Source organism: Hyperolius riggenbachi, chromosome 1 (assembly GCF_040937935.1).
Source record: "Hyperolius riggenbachi isolate aHypRig1 chromosome 1, aHypRig1.pri, whole genome shotgun sequence".
Taxonomy (NCBI): Eukaryota; Metazoa; Chordata; class Amphibia; order Anura; family Hyperoliidae; genus Hyperolius; species Hyperolius riggenbachi.
The window spans coordinates 25,411,176-25,435,825 of record NC_090646.1 but is presented as its reverse complement, the minus strand read 5'-3'; positions in this window follow the sequence as shown (position 1 = coordinate 25,435,825).

The following is a 24,650-nucleotide window of genomic DNA, read 5'->3' as shown; positions in this document are numbered from 1 at the left end:
TAAGGTTTAAACATCATTTTTCCTTTCCACATTTTTGACTGATTCCCCTTAAAGCAGAACTGAAAAAAAAATAAAAAATAAGAATTTCACTTACCCGGGGCTTCTACCAGCCCCCTACAGTTGACCTGTGCCCTCGCAGCCACTCACTGATGCTCCATTCCCCCGCCACGGCTCACTTTCACTTTGCGCAGTCGAGTGCACAGCACCGCACAGCGTGTCCTCGTACACCTTCCTGTAGCTGGAAGCATATTGCGCAAAGCACAGTAGAAATTTTCTCATACTGTGTATGCGCAGGACGCTCCTGGCCATGGGAATGCTTACTAGGATATGCGTGGCCAACGGTGCAGTGGGGGTCGACTTAGAAGTCGACTTCCACTGCATGAAGAAAACTGAGCTGCGGCGGGGGGGGGATGCAGGATCAGTTCAGGAGGGCGTGGGCACAGGTCGGCTGCAGGGGGCTGGCAGAAGTCCCAGGTAAGTTAAACTCTTGTTTTTTTTTTAGTTTATTTCAGTTTCGCTTTAACATATATAGCAATTTTGGTGACAATAGCATGTATGGGACTTTGCTATCAACCGATAGTCAGCTCAAAATTATGCAAAATTACTAGTGGATTGCACAAAATTAATTGAATTCCAAAATTCCAGTCATCACAAGTTTCTAATGCTTTTTGCCATTAACACTGAACATGCAACAAACAGAACTCAGTTCCAGAATACCCACGTATATACTTCTTTTAAAGTAAGCCTATAAGTAGGCAGGAGAGAACAACATTTTTGAGGTCTTACAGCAATCAGCAGCCAAATACACACACCACCACCACCTCCTTTATAACTTTTCAAATAAATTTATTGGTCATCTTCATAATGATGCACATGCTACATAACTCTCCCTATTTCCAGGAACAAGGATCAGGAGACAGTAAATAGTAAACACACACACACACAAACACACACGCATACACACACACACAAACACACACGCATACACACATACACAAACACACATGCATACACACAAACACAATACACATACACACATACACAGTATATTGTTCAACAGTCTTTGCTACGTTGAGAACTAGGTTGTTGTCTCTGCCCCAGTTGCATATTGTCTCGACTTCGCTGCGGTACTCATGCTCCCCGTTGCTTCCAATTAGGCCGATGATAGTGGTGTCATCTGCAAATGTGATGACTTTCACAAAGTCAGCGGATGACATGCAAGAGGGAGAACAGTAGAGGTGACAGAACACAGCCGTGTGGAGCCCCTGTATTGGTGGTTTGAATGCTGGAGTAGTAGTTGCCAAGCTTCACCTGTTGCATTCGGTTTGTCAGGAAGTCTTTGATCCATGCTCGAAGAGTAGGATCATCTCCGAGCTGCATCAGATTGGTGATCAGGATATCTGGGCAGATCGTGTTGAACGCTGAGCTAAAGTCCAGGAACAGGATCCTAGTGTAGGAGGCAGGGCTGTCCAGGTGCTCAGTGATGTATACCACACTTAATGGCGTCCTCCACGGATCTGTTAGCCCTATATGCAAATTGGAGCGGGTCCAACCGCTCAAGGAGCTTCATGATGTTAGAGGTTAGGGCCACTGGTCGGAAGTTATTGTGCTCGGTGCTGCCTGTTTTTTTTGGGGACTGGTACAAACAGGGCCGGGCCGAGGCATAGGCTGGAGAGGCTCCAGCCTCAGGGCGCAGTGTAGGAGGGGGCACAAAATTCATTCAGCTGTCATTCCTAATTGTGTTTGAAGCAGAAAGAAATAAGAAAAGGGGATACATGGCAGTGACTGCAAGCCAGATAACTAGATATTAAGGTGTTGGGGAGGTTGTGGGCCCTGTGGCGCCTCTTAGTCTAATAACAATCAGTGTTTGATGGCTCGGGTGGCAGGTATGGAGGGGCGCACTTTGGTGTCTCAGCCTTGGGCGCTGGAGGACCTTGTCCCGGCTCTGGGTACAAATATAGACCTCTTAAAACTGGAGGGGATTGTACCATCTGATAATGACTGCTTAAATAAAGAGGTGAGCACAGGGGCTAGCTGATCGGCACAGGACAGTAAACTGTTATGCAGTGACTGGTATATACAACTGCGTGCTGTCATGCAGGTGCAGTGAACAGGTATGCAGTGACTGGTATTAATACAATGTGCAGCTGTCACACACACAGGTACAGTGAACAAGTATGCACAGACTGGTATCAATACAATGTGCAGCTGTCACATACATAGATGCAGTGAACATGTAAGCACGGACTGGTATTACAAATATGCAGCTGTCACACACACAGGTACACTGAACAGGTATGCATTGACTGGCATATAAAACTGCATGCTGTCACGGAGGTGCAGTGAACATGAACAGGTATGCACGGACTGGTATTACAAATGTGCAGCTGTCACACACAAACATACACTGAACAGGTATGCAGTGACTGGTATATAAAACAGCGTGCTGTCACGCAGGTGCAGTGAACATGAACAGGTATGCACGGACTGGTATTACAAATGTGCAGCTGTCACACACACAGGTGAAGTGAAAAGGTAGGCACTGAGTCTTCTGGGCCTAGCACAGTATAGCAATTAGCAAGGGCCAGCTGCGACAGACAGGTGCACTGAAAAGGTAGGCACTGAATGAACTGGGCCTGGCACAGTATAGCAATTAGCAAGGGCCAGCTGCGACAGACAGGTGCACTGAAAAGGTAGGCACTGAATGAACTGGGCCTGGCACAGTATAGCAATTAGCAAGGGTCAGCTGCGACAGACAGGGCTGTATATGCAAGTGTCAGTGGGCCACACACACAAAAAAAAAGCAAAAACACATCACAAGAACATTAGTTCTCAAAAGAGCTGTTTTGGGGTGCTTTTTAGCAATAAGTATCAGCAAGGAGCAAACTAACATGCCTGACAAGCCTAACAAAAGCCTAACTAAGTTTTCCTTATCTCGTCTCTAATGTCTTCCTTCTCTCCCTAATTCAGCAGCAGACTGAGTGAGGAAATGGCAAACGCTGCTGCCTTTTATCAAGGGGGGAGGGGGGGGTGGCTCTAGGAGGGAGTGTAGCCTGATTGGCTTCCATGTATCTGCTGACTGTGATGCAGAGGGTCAAAGTTTAGCCCAATGATGTAGTATAGGGGGCAGGTCAAACTCGCATAAAGTTTGCATTCAATCGCGAACGCAAACCACCGATGTTTGCGCGAATAAGTTTGCATGCGAACAGTTCGGGCCATCTCTACTCAAGGACTTATTCAAGAAAAGACAATTACCATTACTTATGCAAAGTATTCATATCACCACAACTAGCTATTCTACATATAGGATTAGATCAGATTCCGCATAATGATAGGATTTTAGTTTCCCCCTTTGCTGGGGTATGTATTTGGTTGGTGTTGGCTCCACCCACTTTTTCTAAACCTAACACACAATTACTCAATTACTCAGTGACCTAGTTTGTGAGCTTTGCAGCCTTTGGCATCAATAATTTGCATTGAAGTGAAACATATCTGATTGGATGTGGCTCCAACCCATTTTCTGAATTTGAACCTAGTCAACCAATAACCAACTGTACCAGGTTTGAGGCTTGTGCCATTAACAGTGCAAGAATGGCAGCAATGAAATATTCACCTTGAAAAGCATTAGATGAATTTTGATTGGCTTTTGTAGGCTCCACCCACTTTTTTAAATACTAATTCCAGTCACCCAATGACCAACTATGCAAAATTTGAGAAGTGCAAGAATGGCTGCAGTTTACATTTTCCCAGTAAAATTTGTATTTGTCTCTGCCCAGTGATGACCCAGCATTGCCCAGTTATGTATTTGGCTGGTGTTGGCTCCGCCCACTTTTTCTAACCCTAACACACAAATACTCAAGTACTCAATGACCAAGTTTGTGAGCTTTGTGGTCTTTGGCATCAATAATTTGCATTGAAATTAAACAGAATTTGATTGGCTGTGGCTCCACCCCCTTTTCTGAATTTGAACCCCAGTCACCCAATGACCAACTGTACCAGGTTTGAGGCTTGTGCCATTAACAGTGCAAGAATGGCTGCAATGAAATATTCCCCTTGAAAAGCAATAGGTTAATTTTTATTGAATTTTGTAGGCTCCATCCACTTTTCTGAATATTAATCTTAGTCACCCAGTAACCAACTGTGCAAAGTTCGAGAACCCTACCATTAACAGTGTAAGAATGACTGCCGTTTCAATTTTCCCAGTGAAATTTGTATTTGTCTCCACCCACTGATGACCCGGCGTTGCCCTGGTATGTATTTGGCAGGTGTTGGCATCAATAATTTGCATTGAAATGAAAGAAATCTGATTGATTTTTTGTGGCTCCACACTCTTTTCTGAATTTGAACCCCAGTCACCCAATGATCAACTGTACCAGGTTTGAGGCTTGTGCCATTAACAGTGCAAGAATGGCAGCAATTAAATATTACCCTTGAAAGTCAATAGGTACATTTTGATTGGCTTTTGTTGGCTCCGCCCTCTTCTCTGACTATTAATCCCAGTCACCCAGTGACCAACTGTGCAAAGTTTGAGAACCCTACAATTAGCAGTGTATTCTTGGCTGCTGTTTACATTTTCCCAGTAAAATTTGTATTTGTCTCCACCCACTTTTTGGTTATGGGGATAAAAATTATCCTATATGTTATTCCAGGTAATGTACTATGTGTGTGTGCCAAATTTCATTCAAATCTGTTCAGCTATTTTTGTGTGATCGAGTGACAAACATCCAAACATCCACACATCCGAACTTTCCCATTTATAATACTAGCTGGTCGCCCAGCATTGCCCGGGTATGTATTTGGCTGGTTTTGGCTCCGCCCACTTTCCTAACCCTAACACACAATTACTCAATTACTTAATGACCAAGGTTGTGAGCTTTGCGGTCTTTGGCATCAATAATTTGCATTGAAATAAAACAAATCTAATTGGCTGTGGCTCCACCCCTTTTCTGAATTTGAACCCCAATCACCCAATGGCAAACTGTACCAGGTACAGGTGATTAACAGTGCAAGAGGCTTGTGCCATTAACAGTGCAAGAATGGCAGCAATTAAATATTTCCCTTAAAGAGAACCCGAGGTGGGATTTAATGATGTTAGTGGGGCACAGAGGCTGGTTGTGCACACTGCAGGGTGGCCTCCTGAGCGCGTCCCAGTGGCTGCAGCTCTTGAGCGCTTTGAGTCCGACAGGAGAAAAGCGCTATATAAATGTTCAGATTATTATTATTATTATTACTATCACTAGCCTCCAGGGGCGTTTCTAGGGTCCTTGGAGATCAGTGGCACCTGTGGGCACCAGGCGGGGCGGTACATGGCAAAAAATGGGCGTGGCCATGCAGTGAGTGGGCGTGGCCATGGGTGGGGCCAAATGTACATGAACTTAGCAGCGGTGTAAGCTACGGATAACGGGCCTGCCCATCGAAATATTGGACGGAGCCCCCTGTCCTTTATTTCGATCATTTACAATCAGTATAGGCATAAATCAAAGATGTATACGCACATAAAATTTTGATTGGTCAATCACTGACCCCCAATTTCCCACCCCCGTGCAGTAAGTGGGCCAACAGACAATGAATTTTATGAACAGAGCTAAAATTGGCTAATCAAAATTGCATGTGTGTACCAGGCTTTACAGCTAATACTGTACATACTGAAAGTAGCAGGGATCAGCATACAATACAGCTGGTTTACAATCAATAAAGGCACAGAGTAACACCTTACACTGTACACACTGGAGGTAAATCAGCACACAGTGCAAGCACTAGAGAACAGCGTATACTGTACATACTGTAGGCAGCAGAATTCAGCACACTGCAGCTAGCGTGCCAAAAATATGACGATCACGTTGTGCGGCGTGCTTATCGCGCCGCACCAAAAAATGGGTGGGCCATGGACCAGAATATAGGTGTGGTAACGGGTGGAGACAAATTTACATGAACCTAGCAATGGTGGGACATCAGATTAGGACAGTGGTGGCGAACCTTTTGGAGGCCGAGTGCCCAAACTGCAACCCAAAAGTCACTTACCGGTATCTATCGCAAAGTGGCAACAGCAATTTAAACTAAATACTGTACAAACGTTTTAACTCATACATGAACATTATGGAAAATCCAAGTTGAAAATAAACTGTGAAGATAAACAATTTCATCCATCCTACTCCTGAAAAATGTATTCAATTTTTTAGAACCTCCCAGTTTTATTTTCTGTTTTAAAACGCTAAAAAAGTAGGTTTAATGCTATTGTCTCATATGATAAGGATTCAGCTTTTCCCAAAGTCTCGCAGTTAGCAATCATGTGACCCCCAACAAGACATATTCAGCAATCATGAGGCCCCCAACAAATCAGGAGGCCCCCAACAAGACAAATTCAGCAATCATGAGGCCTCCAACAAATCATGAGGCCCCCAACAAGACAAATTCAGCAATCATGAGGCCCCCAACAAGACAAATTCAGCAATCATGAGGCCCCCAACAAATCATGAGGCCCCCAACAAGACAAATTCAGCAATCATGAGGCCCCCAACAAATCATAAGGCTCCCAACAAGACACATTCAGCAGTCATGAGGCACATAAATAGACAGCATTTCACATAAATAGGCAGAATGCCCCCTTAATATGGTAGCCCCCCCAAGTTAGGTAGTGAGTGACAGGGACCCCCAGGTTAGCTAGTGAGTGACAGGCGCCTCCAGTTAGGTAGTGAGTGACAGGGACCCCGATAGTGAGTGACAGGGAGCACCTTTAGGTAGTGAGTGAGTGCCAGGGAGCCCCTTTAGGCAGTGAGTGAGTGACAGGAAGCCCCTTTAGGCAGTGAGTGAGTGCCAGGGAGCCCCTTTAGGCAGTGAGTGAGTGACAGGGAGCCCCTTTAGGGAGTGAGTGAGTGACAGGGAGCCCCTTTAGGGAGTGAGTGAGTGACAGGGAGCCCCTTTAGGGAGTGAGTGAGTGACAGGGAGCCCCTTTAGGGAGTGAGTGAGTGACAGGGAGCCCCTTTAGGGAGTGAGTGCGTGCCAAGGAGCCCCTTTAGGGAGTGAGTGCGTGCCAGGGAGCCCCTTTAGGGAGTGAGTGAGTGACAGGGAGCCCCTTTAGGGAGTGGGTGAGTGACAGGGAGCCCCTTTAGGGAGTGAGTGCGTGCCAGGGAGCCCCTTTAGGGAGTGGGTGCGTGCCAGGGAGCCCCTTTAGGGAGTGGGTGCGTGCCAGGGAGCCCCTTTAGGGAGTGAGTGAGTGACAGGGAGCCCCTTTAGGGAGTGAGTGAGTGACAGGGAGCCCCTTTAGGGAGTGAGTGAGTGACAGGGAGCCCCTTTAGGGAGTGAGTGCGTGACAGGGAGCCCCTTTAGGGAGTGAGTGAGTGACAGGGAGCCCCTTTAGGGAGTGAGTGAGTGACAGGGAGCCCCTTTAGGGAGTGAGTGAGTGACAGGGAGCCCCTTTAGGGAGTGAGTGAGTGACAGGGAGCCCCTTTAGGGAGTGAGTGAGTGACAGGGAGCCCCTTTAGGGAGTGGGTGAGTGACAGGGAGCCCCTTTAGGGAGTGAGTGCGTGCCAGGGAGCCCCTTTAGGGAGTGGGTGCGTGCCAGGGAGCCCCTTTAGGGAGTGGGTGCGTGCCAGGGAGCCCCTTTAGGGAGTGAGTGAGTGAGTGACAGGGAGCCCCTTTAGGGAGTGAGTGCGTGCCAGGGAGCCCCTTTAGTGAGTGAGTGAGTGACAGGGAGGCCCCCCCTCTAGCCGCCGCCGCTCCCCCCTACCTCTCAGCAGACCTCAGGATCAGCGGCGACCCGACCAGATGTACGAGCGGGCGCTGGACGCACCCGCTCGATATGCGGAAGTGATGTCACTTCCGCATATCAGTGCGGGCGCTGGGTCCTAGCGCCCGCACGATTGGTCGCCGGCTCGCCGCCTGATCCTGAGGTCTGAGACGAGTGTCAGTGACGCGGCGCCGCGGCGGCTGGAGGAAGCCGCTGTCTTGACAGAGGGGGCAGCCGGGCGGAGATCCGTGGCACCCCAGGAAAGATTGGGGGCACGTGCCCCCCTAAAACAGGGCTAGCGACGCCCCTGCTAGCCTCTGTTGCCCTATGGTGTGCCCCCAGGACCCCCCTGCGCTATGCTATCCCCAGCGCAATGCTAGCGACACACAGCGTGTCGCCAACAGGCTGTTTACCTGTAACTGTCAGCAACGCTCCCCCGCCTCCTGTGTATCGGCGCTACCCGCCCTTTCCCTTCCCTCCTGCTGATTGGAGGGAAGGGACGTGGGCGGGTAGTGCCAATACAGAGGAGGAGGGGGTGCGGCGCTGACAGACAGTCACAGGTAAACAGCCTGTTGGCGACACGCTGTGTGTCGCTAGCACGGTGCTGGGGATAGCAGAGCCCAGGGGGGTCCTGAGGGCACACCATAGGGCAACAGAGGCTGGTGATAGTGTGCACAACCAGCCTCTGTGCCCCACTAACATCATTAAATCCCACCTCGGGTTCTCTTTAAAAATTAATAGGTAGATTTTGATTGGATTTTGAAGGCTCCACCCACTCTTCTGAATATTAATCCCAGTCACCCAGTGACCAACTGTGCAAAGTTTGAGAAATCTACCATTAACAGTGTAAGAATGGCTGTAGTTTACATTTTCCCAATGAAATTTGTATTTTTCTCCACTCACTGATTTCCTGACATTGTTCGGGTATGTATTTGGCTGGTGTTGGCTCCGCCCACTTTGTCTAACCCTAACACAATTACTCAATGACCAAGTTTGTGAGCTTTTCGGTCTTTGGCATCAATAATTTGCATTGAGAATAAACACATCTGATTGGCTGTTTGTGGCTCCACCCCTCTATCTGAATTTGAACCCCAGTCACCCAGTGGCCAACTGTACCAGGTTTAAGGCTTGTGCCATTAACAGTGCAAGAATGGTAGTAATTACATATTCCCCTTGAAAAGCAATAGGGGAATTTTGATTGTCTTATGTAGGCTCCACCCACCTTTCTGAATATTAATCCCAGTCACCCAGTGACAAACTGTGCTAAGTTTGAGAACCCTACCATTAACAGTGTAAGAATGGCTGCAGTTTACATTTTCCCAGTGAAATTTGTATTTGTCTCCGCCCCCTTTTTGGTTATGGGAATAAAAAGTATCCTATACTTTATTCCAGGTAATGTACTATGTGTGCGCCAAATTTCATTCAAATCCGTTCTGCCATTTTTGCGTAATCAAGTAACAAACATACAAACATACAAACTTTCCCATTTATTATATTAGTAGGATTAGTAGGATAACTAGTAGGAAATTAATATTCATCAACTGGGGAACTAATGATATAATGAACCTATTAAAATTGAAGATTAGCCTGTAACACCTACAAGAAATGGAAACTGACATTTAAACAACTACCTAAACAACTCTACTGTATATAAGTGGTTATAGACTCTCCTATACCACATGGTACTTACTTATAGACCTGTATTACAATAATAGGAATTAGTTGGCTGACTATGAAAACTCAAGGTTTTTTTTTTGTTTTTTTTTTGTTTTTTTTTTACAACTTGTTTCTTCTCTATGTGCTCAATCAAGGTACGGGTTGTGTTTTAAGTTCATTGTGTTTGTTAGGTTTTACTTATTTTATAGTTGATTGTTTTTTCCTATCTCTATTTAGTTGCACAAGATAGCTATCTCCAAAAAGGTCAACTCATAATACAGAACAGGTTTTAAAGGTAGTCTCCCTTTTTAGTTTCATAATATGCAATCATTCTAAAGACCTGAACAAACAGCCACACTCTCTTATGGGACACCTGCTCTCCTGGCACTGCTGGTGTTCCCTATGGTGGAATGTATAACTAAGGTCCATTCAAGAGCTCCATGTTCTTCATCGAATAAAGAAATTGCACTGTCTGATGTCTAGAGGTGGCCCGAACTGTTCGCCGGCGAACAGTATTCTGCAAACTTCGGCTGTCCACATTTGCGTCTAACAGTGAACATTTTGCCTCTTCGTCCCGCCCCCTATACATCTTCATTGAGCTAAACTTTGACTCCTTACCTCACAGTCAGCAGACACATGGCAGTCAATCAGCTAGCAACCCCTCCTGGACCCCCACCTCCCTATTAAAAAGCAGTTGTGGTGGCACTGGCCATATTGGATTCATTCTCTGGCTGCAGTGAGAGCAGGGTCAGACTTGCTGCAGATAGGTAGGGAAAGCATTAGCAAGGCCTGTGCTCTTGTTCCTCAATGACTACTTGCTGAAAGTACCCCAAATAGCCCTTCTGAGGGCTAGTATATTGGTCTCCTGTGTTTTTGTGTGTGTGACACTCCACAGCCCACTGACACCCAGAGCTGTGCACACTACTTCTATTGGGGCCACATTAAGTTGCAGGCACAGAACCAGGCATCAGTACATTATTTGTAGGAATGTAATGTGATTTCTGCCCATAGCCATCTCAACCACCGGGCAGGTATAAATTCTTGCCTAGAGCGACAGGAGGAGGCAGGAGCGCTGCTGCACTGAGTAGTGAGAGAAGAAATGCCTCTCAGCTAACTCAGGTATCAGTTTACACAGCAGCAGCAGCTAACAGCAGCGCCTGACTTGACTCAAAAACTGATTCACTTACTGATTCATTCAGTTCCTTCAGCTCAATGATTCAAAGAACCACAGTAATGAATGAGTCAGTGAGAGAAGGCACTCGTCCCAGCTCACTCGGATCCAGTACAGCATCAGCTCCTGAGTCCTGACTCTTAACTGATTCCCTAATTCATTCAGTTCCTCTCTCTCTGCTACTGGTAACTGCATGGAGACTGAGTGTAGCAGCCAGGCATGGACTGCCCCCAAGGCTACCTTTTATTCAGTGATTTATGGCTTGTCCTGTGTCTGGTGTATTCAGGTTTTTTGTTGTAAGGCAATGTGAAAGACTAGGCTAGCTGATAAATGTGCAATTAGAAGGCAGGTAAGCTGGTAAATATACACAGCATGATGCAGAGCTTGCCTGGAGGGTCCATGGGAAAAAATTATGTCTGGTCTCTCCCCATTGTTAAAATGACTGCATGTGCAGATAAGGTGTTAAACAGGTTGAAAAGTTTTCACAGTCCCTAGACTCCAGGAGGGCTGCTTTCTGACTTGTGTGAGAGACTGGCAGGGACAGGAGTCCTATTACCAGCAACAAGCCTCTGTGTGATGTGGGACTGCAATACAGATTAGCTCTCTGCTCCATCTCCGGCTATTCTCAGTCTCACTCTACTCCTCCTCTCTCTGGGCTAGTGCACGACAAAATCGCAATAGCAATCGCTAGCAATTTGCGAATGTGACTTTGTGAAGCGATTTTTGAAAGAATCGCTCCAATAAATGCTACCTGCAGCATGTTTGCGATTTTAAAAAATCACAACGCTGCTGGGTAACATTAGCCCAGCGCTTTTCAAATCGCTGTAAATTTGAAGAGCGCTCTGAAGCACTCTTGGTGTGCGCCAGCCTCCCTTATTCAACTTTGTTTCCCTCTTCCCCTAGTGCTGGGTGTTTGTGTCTTCTTGTCATACAGGAAAGCTAAATAAATGTGCAATCCTGGTGAGGCAAATATCTTCTTCCCTCTCTTTCAGCTTCTCTCTCCTCATTATTTCTCTGCATAAGGGCTCAGACACACTATAAGGTAGTGAAAACAGGGATTAGTAGAGATGGTGGTGAAGGGGAGGACATAGGTGTGTGTGTGGGGGGAGGGGGGGGGGCGTGGGGGGATTGGCCTTGAGGGAATTACAGTGGCCATACTTCTGTTGACTTGACAGCCGATCAGCCAACCATTTTGATATTAGCGAATCGGATAAAAATGTTTGGGTGGGAGTTGGTTGAATGTATCAATCTGAGATGTTGGGAAATCTTGGGCCAATGTGGTTGTCAGGTGTGATAATCATGGCGTGCAATAACCACGAATTATAGACAAGACGGAAACCCTGGCCATTGTCCCTCAAAATGTATTGTGCCCCCCTGATGCCTGTACTTTACCTGTCACACTGACACTGTTCACAGAGTGTCCTTGCTGTATTTCCGCATTGGCACTCCATGTGATTACTGGCATATACGACATGGGGTGAATGTGTGACATCATTTGGGCTGAGGCTGCCATGATAATGGGCCTCTAGTCTGTGTTTCCCCCCAGGCCAAAAGGTCCCAGTCCTCCCCTGGTAGCAGCATAGTGTGTGTGTGTGTGTAGTGTATGTCTACTGTGTGCTGTGTATAGTGTGCTGTGTGTGTGCGTGTGTATAGTGTGTGTGTATAGTGTAGTGTGTGTGCGTGTGTATAGTGTGTGTTGTTGTGTATAATGTGTGTGCATGTGTATAGTGTGTGTGCGTGTGTATAGTGTGTGTGTGTGCGTGTGTACTGTGCAAGTCTATAGTGTGTGTGTACTGTGTATAGTGTGTGTGTTGTGTGCGGTGTGTGTGTACGTGTATAGTGTGTGTGTGCACTGTGTGCATGTGTATAGTGTGTGTGTGTGCGTGTGTGTATAGTGTGTATAGTGTGTGTGGTGTGTGTGTATAGTGTGTGTGGTGTGTGTACTGTGTGTGGTGTGTGTGAGTGCATGCTACAATAAGTAAATTGTATGGTGAAACACTCTGCTGCATTACAACTGTTTTCTGGTGAACCCATGCTGCAATAAGTGTATTTTCAGATTTTCTGGTGAAACGCTGCTGCATTATGATTTTCGGGGGTCTTGGGGGTGGGGTTCACCACAGGGGTGGAGTTCACCACGGAGGTGGGGGGTATGGGGCTGGGGGGCAATCACGGGGGGAGGGGGGCACAGGATTTCTCGCCTGGAGTGAAAAAATGGTTAGAGACGCCCCTGTTTCTGCCCTTTAGCGATTAAAACACAACTACATCAACTCTGCAATTTTTGGTGGGACTTTTGGCATGGATCCCCCTCTGGCATGCCACAGTCCAGGTGTTAGGCCTCCTGAAACAACTTTTCCATAACTTCTGTGGCCAGATACAGTCTTTGTAGGTTTTAAAATTTGCCTGTCCTCAAAGTATGTTGTGGTTCACAGGATTCACCTGTTTGCAAACAAGTTCACATTCGCTATTCACAAACCCAAAATTTGATGTTCGCAACATCTCTACTGATGTCTGTTGGCTCGGCTCATCAGAAGTGCAGTACAGACTGCCTACACCTTTATATTAAGTGTTTTATGTCTTTAGAAAATATACAGTGCTGCCCATAATTATTCATACCCCTGGCAAATTTTGACTTAAAGTTATTTTTATTCAACCAGCAAGTAATTTTTTGACAGGAAATGACATAGGTGTCTATCAAAAGATAATAAGACAATGTACAGTACAAGAGGCATTAAAAAATTAAATAAATCAACTTTTATTTACATTTGAGCAAAAAGTGTCCAGTCCAAAATTATTCATACCCTTCACAAACTGTCACAGTCTGTAGGAAAATGCAAAGTTCTATACCACTCCAAATAGCCCAAGCTGTTTTAAAGCATCCTAATTACCCTGATTAATTCGTAACAGCTGTTTTAATCAACTCAACAGGTGAAAAACAGCAGCTCTCTGCAGTTGGTTTGTGGACAGTCATGGCTAAGACAAATGAGCTCAGTGAGGACCTGTGGCTGCGCATTGTGGCTGCTTACAAGTCAGGAAAGTACTACAAGGCCATGTCTAAATGTTTTCAAGTTCCAGTGGCTATAGTGCAAAGTATTATTAAAAATACAAGATGTTCTGCAATGTGGAAAATCTCAGAGGATGTGGTCAGAGGCCAAAAGTGACACCTGTGATGGCCAGGAGGATAGTGAGAGGCTAAAAAGAATCCAAAGATCACCACCAAGGCCGTCTTGGGGAATCTGGGCTCTGCTGGTGGAAATGTCTCAAGGCAGACAATTCAGCGTACACTGCACACTGCTGGGTTCCACAGATGCAGACCAAGGAGGACGCCACGTCTCCAGATAAGGCACACAAAAGCTCGCTTGGCCTTTGCAAATGCTCATTTGGACAAAGAAGAAGACTTCTGGTCTTCTGTGTTATGGTCAGATGAAACAAAAATTGATTTGTTTGGTCACAATGATGTTTCCTTCATTTGGAGTCAAAAAGGAGAAGCCTTCATCCCAAAGAACACCATCCCCACTGTCATACATGGTGGTGGGAACCTAATTCTCAGGGGGTGTTTTTCAGCCAATGGACCAGGAAATCTAATCACAGTAAGCAGCACCATGAAAAAAGAGAAAATACATGAGGATTCTCAACATCAGGCAGTCTGCAAACAAACTTGGTATTGGGCACCAGTGGACATTTCAGCATGACAGTGACCCAAAACAAACAACAAAAGTGGTGAAGAAATGGGTAGCAGACAACAATATTAACGTTTTGGAGTGGCCCAGCAAGAGTCCTGACTTGAATCCAATCAATTATCTGTGCAAAGATCAGGGTGATGGCAAAAAGTCCCTCCAACCAAATTTGGAGCTCATTGCTAAAGATGAATGGGCAAAAATACCTGTGGAGACATGCGAAAAGCTGGTCTGCAATTATAGGAAACATTTGATTGCTGTAATAGCCAATAAAGACTTTTCTATTGATTATTGAGAAGGGTATGAATAATTTGGGCTAGAAACTTTTTGTTTAAATGTAAATAACAGCTGAGAAATGCCCCCCCCCCCCCCAATAATTCCTCTTGTACATCGTCTTATTATCTTTCGGGAGACACTTATGTCATTTCCCATCAAAAAATTATTTGCTGGTTGAATAAAAGTAACTTTAAGTCAACATTTCCCAGGGGTATGAATAATTATGGGCAGCACTGTATCTGTTGGGGAACTTATTATATCTTGGATTCTATACTCAAATTATTATATGTAAATACAATGCGACCTTAAATCCATATAGATTTTCCAAATCCTATGTCTCATTTGCACGTTAACTACACACTTTTATGATGTATTAAGATGCTTGTTCTTTATAATTTTACTTAAAACTGGAAATTGAAAAAAAAAAAAATTCTGATGCACTTTGAACAGTCATGTGTAGAAGAACTGGTGTAGTGACCAGATTACTCGTTTCTGGTGCACTCTGATCTTATCAGTTGTAGCTCAGAGCAAAACAACAGCCCGTAGATTTGGGCAGGATGTGGTTATTCTGATCAGCTATTAAAAACCTCATGATGGTTTTGGATTTGACAGAACAGGAAGAGCCATCTCACCACCAACTCATCACAAAGGATTATTCACGGCTAATCCATTACAGCCAGCAGAACTTTGTATTTCAGTATACTCTTTTATATACTTCTTCTAACGTAAACCTATAAGTAAGCAAGTGTGAGCAAAATTTAAGAGATCTCGCAGCAATCAGAAGACAAATTTGCTGTTATGTTAACCATTTTTATCTGCAACGGATCTCAGAATCATGAACAGATTAATCCCCATGCTCCCTCCCCCATTAGAGAAAGTCTTAAGATGGCCATACATACTGTATATAGATTTCTACCCAATGTTCCATAATGTTCCAATGTTCCATAACAATATACTCATTTCTGAAAGGAATCAATTCAAAAGGATAAGAGTTGATGAACTGCGCTGATTGACGCAGTGCAACGTTTCAGGCCGTTGATCTACCGCTGCTTCTGCCCTACCCCTAATTCCATCCCGTCCAATTGATTTTGGTCAAAATCAAAAATGGATCAATCAAACATTTACAGGACACGATTTCCATCTGATTTTATCAGAGTGATCAACTCTGCGGGGAATGCAATGTTAAAATCAATGTGTGTATGGGCACCTTAAAACTACAGTAGGACCATAAGATAATGGCCGACTATATGTATGGTAGGCATTATAATGTACTAGCTGATTGCCCGGCATTGCCCGGTTATGTCTTTGACTGGTGTTGGCTCCACCCACTTTTTCTAACCCTAACACACAATTACTCAGTCACCTAGTTTGTGAGCTTTGCGGTCTTTGGCATCAATAATTTGCATTGAAATGAAACAAATCTGATTGGCTGTTTGTGGCTCCACCCCCTTTTCTGAATTTGAACACCAATCACCCAATGACCAACTGTACCAGGTTTGAGGCTTGTGCCAATAACAGTGCAAGAACGGCAGCAACTAACTATTCCCTTTGAAAATCAATAGGTGAATTTTGATTGGCTTATGTAGGCTCCACCCACTTTTCTGAATATTAATCCCAGTCCCCCAGTGACCAACTGTGCAAAGTTTGAGAACCTTACCATTAACAGTGTAAGAATGGCTGCAATTTACACTTTCCCAGTGAAATTTGTATTTTGTCTCCGCCCACTGATGACCCAGTATTGCCCGGTTATGTATCTGGCTGGTGTTGGCTGCACCCACTTTTTCTAACCCTAACACACAATCAATTACTCAATGACCAGGTTTGTAAGCTTTGCGGTCTTTGGCATTAATAATTTGCATTGAAATTAAACAAATCTGATTCGCTGATTGTGGCTCCACCCTATTTTCTGAATTTGAACCCCAGTCACCCAATGATCAACTGTACCAGGTTTTAGGCTTGTGCCATTAAAGAAAACCTGTACTGAAAAAACTTCACTCTGGGAGGTACTCACCTCAGTAGGGGAAGCCTCTGGACCCTATCGAGGCTTCCCCCATCCTCCTGTGTCCCACGGCGGTCTCGCTGCAGCCCCCAAAACGTGCAGCATCCGACAGCCTGTGCAATATCTACCCTTTCGGGCTCCAGCGGGGGCACTGTTGCGGCACTTCTGATGAAGATACGCGAAAATAGCCGATCTCCGTCAGGTCCACTCTACTGCGCAGGTGCAGGAGACTTGCGCCTGCGCAGTAGAGCGGCCCGGTGGAGATCAGCTATTTTCGCCTATCTCCTTGGGAAGAGCGGATACTGCGCCTGCGCTGGAGTCAAAAGGTAAATATTTACATCGCTGCCGCTCCGGGAGGATTTTCTCCACCGCCGTGGGACCGAGGAGGACGCGGAAGCCTCAATAGGATCCAGAGGCTTCCCCCACCCGAGGTGAGTACCCCCCAGGGGAGGTTTTTTCATTACAGATTTTCTTTAACAGTGCAAGAATGGCAGCGATGCAAATATCCCATTTGAAAATCAATAGGTGAATTTTGATTGGCTTTTATATGCTCCGCCCACTTTTCTGAATATTAATCCTAGTCACCCAGCGACCAACTGTGCAAAGTTTGAGAATCCTACCATTAGCAGTGTAAGAATGGCTGCAGTTTACATTTTTCCGGTGAAATTTGTACTTGTCTCCACCCATTTTTGGTTATGTGAATAATATATAGTATCCTGTGCTTTATTTCAGGTAGTGTACTATGTGTGTGCCAAATTTCATTCAAATCCGTTGAGCCATTTTTGCGTGATCGAGTAACAAACATCCAAACATCCGAACTTTCCCATCCTACTAATATAATAAATAAGAAAGTTCGGATGTTTGGATGTTTAGCTGTTTGGATGTTTGGATGTTTGTTACTCGATCACGCAAAAATGGCTGAACGGATTTAAATGAAATTTGGCACGCACATAGTACATTACCTAGAATAAAGTATAGGATACTTTTTATTCCCATAACCAAAAAGGGGGCGGAGACAAATACAAATTTCACTGGAAAATGTAAACTGCAGCCATTCTTACACTGTTAATTGTAGGGTTCTCAAACTTTGCACAGTTGGTCGCTAAGTGACTGGGATTCATATTCAGAAAGGTGGGTGGAGTCTATAAAAGCCAATCAAAATTTGTTAAATCTCAATGCAAATTATTGATGCCAAAGACCGCAAAGCTCACAAACTTGGTCATTGAGTAATTGTGTGTTAGGGTTAGAGAAAGTAGGCGGAGCCAACACCAGCCAAATACATACCCGAACAATGTCAGGAAATCAGTGAGTGGAGAAAAGTACAAATTTTATTGTGAAAAAGTAAACTGCAGCCATTCTTACACTGTTAATGGTAGGGTTTTTAAACTTTGCACATTTGGTCACTGGGTGACTGGGATTAATATTCAGAAAAGTGGAGCCTACAAAAGCCAATCAAAGTTCACCTATTGATTTTTAAGGGGAAAATTTACATTGCTGCCATTCTTGCACTGTTAATGGCACAAGCCTCAAACCTGGTACAGTTAATCATTGGGTGACTAGGGTTCAACTTCAGAAAGGGGGTGGAGCCAAAAACAGCCAATTAGATTTGTCTCATTCCAATGCAAATTATTGATGCCAAACAACGCATAGCTCACAAACTTGGTAATTGAGTAATTGATTAATTGTGCGTTAGGGTTAGAAAAGTGGGCACAGCCAACACCAGCCAAATACATAAGCGGGCAATGCCAGGTCATAAGTGGGCGGAGACAAATACAAATTTTACTGGGAAAATGTAAACTGCAGCCATTCTTACACTGTTAATGGTAGGATTCTCAAACTTTGCACAGTTGGTTACTGGGTAACTGGGGTTAATATTCAGAAAAGTGGGTGGAGCCTACAAAAGGCAATCAAAAATTACCTATTGATTTTTCATTTCATTTCATTGCTGCCATTCTTGCACTGTTAATGGCACAAGCCTCAAACCTACAGTTGATCATTGCGTGACTGGGGTTTACATTCATAAAACAGGGTGGAGCCACACAGCCAATATGATTTGTTTCATTTTAATGCAGGTCATTGATGCCAAAGACCACAAAGCTCACAAACTTGGTCATTGAGTAACTGATTATTTGTGTGTTAGGGTTAGGAAAAGTGGGCAGAGCCAGCACCTGCAAAATACATAATCGGGCAATGCCGGGTCATCAGTAGGCGGAGACAAATGCAAATTTCACTGAGAAAATTTAAACTGCAGCAATTCTTACACTTTTAATGGTAGGGTTCTCAAACTTTGCACAATTGGTCACTGGGTGCCTGGGATTAATATTCAGAGAAGTGGGTGGAGCATACAAAAGCCAATCAAAATTCACCTATTGATTTTCAAGGGGAATATGTAATTGCTACCATTCTTGCACTGTTATGGCACAAGCCTTAAATCTGGTACAGTTGGTCATTGGGTGACTGGGGTTCAAATTCAGACAAAGGGGTGGAGCCACAAACAGCCAATCAGATTTGTTTAATCTCAATGCAAATTATTGATGCCAAAGACAGCAAAGCTCGCAAACTTGGTTATTGAGTAATTGTGTGTTAGGGTTAGAAATAGAAAGGTGAATAGAATATTCAGAAAGGTGGGTGGAGTCTATAAAAGCCAATCAAAATTTGTTAAATCTCAATGCAAATTATTGATGCCAAAGACCGCAAAGCTCACAAACTTGGTCATTGAGTAATTGTGTGTTAGGGTTAGAAATAGAAGGCAGAGCCAACACCAGCCAAATACATACCTGAACAATGTTAGGAAATAAGTGGGTGGAGAAAAATACAAACTTCATTGTGCAAATGTAAACTGCAGCCATTCTTACACTGTTAATGGTAGGGCTCTCAAACTTTGCACAGTTGGTCACTGGGTGACTGGGATTAATATTCAGAAAAGTGGGTGGAGCCTATAAAAGCCAATCAAAATCCACCTATTGATTTTAAGGGGAATATTTAATTGCTGCCATTCTTGCACTGTTAATCACCTGTACCTGGTACAGTTGGCCATTGGGTGATTGGGGTTCAAATTCAGAAAAGGGGTGGAGCCACATCCAATCAGATTAATTTTATTTCATTGTAAATTATTGATGCCAAAGACCGCAAAGCTCACATACTTGGTCATTAAGTAATTGTGTGTTAGGGTTAGGAAAAGTGGGCAGAGCCAACACTAGCCAAATACATACCCGGGCAACGCCGGGCGTCCAGCTAGTATAATAAATGGGAAAGTTGTTTGGATGTTTTGATGTTTGGATGTTTGTTACTCGACGATCACGCAAAAATGGCTGAACGGATTTGAATGAAATTTGGCACACACATAGTACATTACCTGTAATAAAATATAGGATACTTTTATTCCCATAACCAAAAAGGGGGCGGAGACAAATACACATTTCCCTGAAAAATGTAAACTGCAGCCATTCTTACGCTGTTAATGGTAGGGTTCTCAAACTTTGCACAGCTGGTCATTGGGTGACTGGGATTAATATTAAGAAAGGTGGGTGGAGTCTATAAAAGCCAATCAAAATTAACCTATTGATTTTCAAGGGGAATATTTACATTGCTGCCATTCTTGCACTGTTAATGGCACAAGCCTCAAACCTGGTATAGTTGATCATTGGGTGACTGGGGTTCAATTTCAGAAAGTGGGTGGAGCCTATAAAAGCCAATCAAAATCCACCTATTGATTTTTAAGGGGAATATTTAATTGCTGCCATTCTTGCACTGTTAATCGCCTGTACCTGGTACAGTTGGCCATTGGGTGACTGGGGTTCAAATTCAGAAAAGGGGTGGAGCCACATCCAATCAGATTAATTTTATTTCATTGCAAATTATTGATGCCAAAGACCGCAAAGCTCACATACTTGGTCATTAAGTAATTGTGTGTTAGGGTTAGGAAAAGTGGGCAGATCCAACACCAGCCAAATACATACCCGGGCAACGCCGGGCGTCCAGCTGGTTTAATATATTAGTAGGATTGGATGGGAAAGTTTGGATGTTTGGATGTTTGTTACTCGATCACACAAAAATGGCTAATCGGATTTGAATGAAATTTGGCACACACATAGTACATTACCTGGAATAACATATAGGATAGTTTTTATCCCCATAACCAAAAAGTGGTGGGAGACAAATGCAAATTTCACTTGGAAACTGCAGCCATTTTTACACTGTTAATGGTAGGGTTCTCAAACGTTGCACAGTTGGTCACTGGGTGACTGGAAAAAATATTCTGAAAAGGGGGTGGAGCCTATAAAAGCCAATCAAAATTCACCTATTGATTTTCAAGGGGAATATTTACATTGCTGCCATCCTTGCACTGTTAATGGCACAAGCCTCAAACCTGGTACAGTTGATCATTGGGTGACTAGGGTTCAACTTCAGAAAGGGGGTGGAGCCACAAACAGCCAATTAGATGTGTATCATTTCAATGCAAATTATTGATGCCAAACACCGCAAAGCTCACAATTTGGTAATTGAGTAATTGATTAATTGTGTGTTTGGGTTAGAAAAGTGGGCACAGCCAACACCAGCCAAATACTTTATCCGGGCAATGTGGGGTCATAAGTGGGTGGAGACAAATACACATTTCACTGGGAAAATTTAAACTGCAGCCATGCTTACACTGTTTATGTAGGGTTCTCCAACCTTGCACAGTTGGCTACTGGGTGACTGGGATTAATATTCTGAAAAGTGGGAGGAGTCTACAAAAGCCAATCAAAAATTACCTATTGATTTTCAAGGGGAATATTTCATTGCTCCCATTCTTGCACTGTTAATGGCACAAGCCTCAAACCTGGTACAGTTGGTCATTGGGTGACTGGGGTTTAAATTGATAAAAGGGGGTGAAGCCACAAACAGCCAATCTGATTTGTTTCATTTTAATGCAAGTTATTGATGCCAAAGACCGCAAAGCTCACAAACTTGGTCATTGAGTAATTGATTAATTGTGTGTTAAGGTTAGGAAAAGTGGGCACAGCCAACACCAGCCAAATACATAATCTGGCAATGCCGGGTCATCAGTGGGTGGAGAAAAATACACATTTCACTGGGAAAATGTAAACTGCAGCCATTCTTACACTGTTAATGGCAGGGTTCTCAAACTTTGCACAGTTCGTCACTGGGTGACTGGAATTAATATTCAGAAAAGTAGGTGGAGCCTATAAAAGCCAATTCATTGGGTGACTGGGGTTCAAACTCAAAAAAGGGGGTGAAGCCACAAACAGCCAATCTTGGTCATTGAGTAATTGTGTGTTAAAGGGACACTTAAGTCAAACAAAAAAAATGAGTTTTACTCACCTGGGGCTTCCAATAGCCCGCTGCAGCTGTCCGGTGCCCTCGCCGTCTCCCTCCGATCCTCCTGGCCCCGCCGGCAGCCACTTCCTGTTTCGGTGACAGGAGCTGACAGGCTGGGGACACGAGTGATTCTTCGCGTTCCTGGCCACAATAGCGCCATCTATGCTACTATAGCATATATCATATACCATATAGCAGCATAGAGGGTGCTAATGTGTCTGGGAACGCGAAGAATCACTCGCGTCCCCAGCCTGTCAGCTCCTGTCACCGAAACAGGAAGTAGCCGCCAGCGGAGCCAGGAGGATCGGAGGGAGACGGCTAGGGCACCGGAGAGCTGCAGGGGGCTATTGGAAGCCCTAGGTGAGTAAAACTCATTTTTGTTGTTTGACTTAAGTGTCCCTTTAAGGTTAGAAAAAATGGCCGCAGCCAACACCAGCCAAATACATACCCGGGCAATGCCGGGACATCAGTGGGCGGAGACAAATACAAATTTCACAGGGAAAATTTAAACTGCAGCCATTCTTACACTGTTAATGGTAGGGTTCTCAAACCTTGCACAGTTGGTCACTGGGTGACTGGAATTAATATTCAGAAAAGTGGTTGGAGCCTACAAAAGCCAGTCAATATTCTCCTATTGATTTTAAAGGGAAGGTTCAGGGAAACGTTTAAAAAAATAAAAATCCCTATCCACTTACCTGGGGCTTCCTCCAGCCCGTGGCAGGCAGGAGGTGTCCTCGCCGCCGCTCCAGAGGCTTCCGGTCGTCTTCGGTGGCCGACTTGACCTGGCCAGGCCGGCTGCCAGGTCGGGCTCTTCTGCGCTCCAAATCCCGGCACTTCTGCGTCCCAGGCGGGCGCGCTGACGTCATCGGATGTCCTCCGGGCTGTACTGCGCATGCGCAGTAGTTCTGCGCATGCGCAGTACAGCCCGGAGGACGTCCGATGACGTCAGCGCGCCCGCCTGGGACGCAGAAGTGCCGGGATTTGGAGCGCAGAAGAGCCCGACCTGGCAGCCGGCCTGGCCAGGTCGGGTCGGCCACCGAAGACGACCGGAAGCCTCTGGAGCGGCGGCGAGGGCACCTCCTGCCTGCCACGGGCTGGAGGAAGCCCCAGGTAAGTGGATAGGGATTTTTATTTTTTTAAACGTTTCCCTGAACCTTCACTTTAAAGCAGAATATTTAGCTGCTGCTGTTCCTGTACTGTTACTGGCACAAGCCTCAAACCTGGTACAGTTGGTCATTGGGTGACTGGTGTTCAAATTTAGAAAAGGGGTGGAGCCACAAACAACCAATCGTATTTGTTTAATTTAAATGCAAATGTTTGATTCCAAAGACTGCAAAGCTCACAAACTAGGTGATTGAGTAATTGTGTGTTAGGGTTGAAAAAGGGGGTGGAGCCAACACCAGCCAAATACATACCTGGGCAATGTCGGGTCATTAGCTAGTATTATAAATGGGAAGGTTCAGATGTTTGGATGTTTGTTATTCAATCGCGCAAAAATGGCTGAACGGATTTGAATGACATTTGGCACAAACATAGTACATTACCTGGAATAAAGTATAGGATACTTTTTATTCCCATAACCAAAAAGTAGGCGGAGACAAATACAAATTTCACTGGGAAAATGTAAACAGCAGTCATTCTTACACTGTTAATGGTAGGGTTCTCAAACTTTGCACAGGTGGTCGCAGGGTGACTAGGATTAATATTCAGAAAAGTGGGTGGAGCCTATAAAAGCCAATCAAAATTCACCTATTGATTTTCAAGGAGAATATTTCATTGCTGTTATTTTTGCACTGTTAATAGCATAAGCCTCAAACTTGGTACAGTTGGTCATTGGGTGACTGGGGTTCAAATTCAAAAAAGGGGGTGGAGTCACAAATAGCCAATCAGATTTGTTTAATTTCAATGCAAATTATTGAATCCACTCAGCAGCACTCTGTCATCTGCCTGCAGACACTTAGCATTTGAGGAGGAGCTACAATTTGACAAAACATGGAACTGAAATGTACATTTTCCTCTTAGGTTAGGTTGCACAGAGAAACTCACTGCCATGAATAAGCTTTATTCCCTGTACCCAGAGATAAATAAATAAACAACAAAATCGTATTGGTCATTTTGAGATCTTAATCTTATGGTGTGATCACCATAGATTACAGATGGTAATTATGTATGTATTCAAAACTGGGACCAAAGGGACTCAACATTTTGATTACGAGTCGTGATTTTGGGTTGTGGCGGAGCTTGACTTGTGGACCAATCACAGAGCCCCTGAATCAAGCATACCTTTTCTCATGACTTCTTCTGGTTTCAGGTACCGCCAATGAACTTGGAGTTTCTGTTGCTACAGCAGAAGTGAGAGGGTACAAGAATGGCTCCATCATGCTGCCTGTGACTTACCGAAGGGACAAACACAACAATTGGCTGCAGATACGGTGGGAGGTCCTAGATGATACAAAATGGTCCAATGTGGCCGTGTGCACCATATCTGGGGATCCATCTCTGCCTGCTGACCAGTACATTACAAACAGCTCTTATAGTGGATACGAGAATCGAGTACGGGTGTTTCCAGAAAATGCCTCGCTAATCATTCAGAACCTGAAGGTGGAAGACAGCGGAACCTACAGAGTATCCATTTTTGAGACAGTCAGAAGCAAACCTGCAAACATCACTGTCATTGTGAGCCTCAACCAGACAGCCGGTAAGAGCCTGATTTCATTATCATATTAAGTAACATTTTATTTAATTAATACTCTCTCCTTGCCAATGAAATGAATTGGTGTCTACACACACACACATGCACACGTTTTTAGGCATAGGCAAACCAGG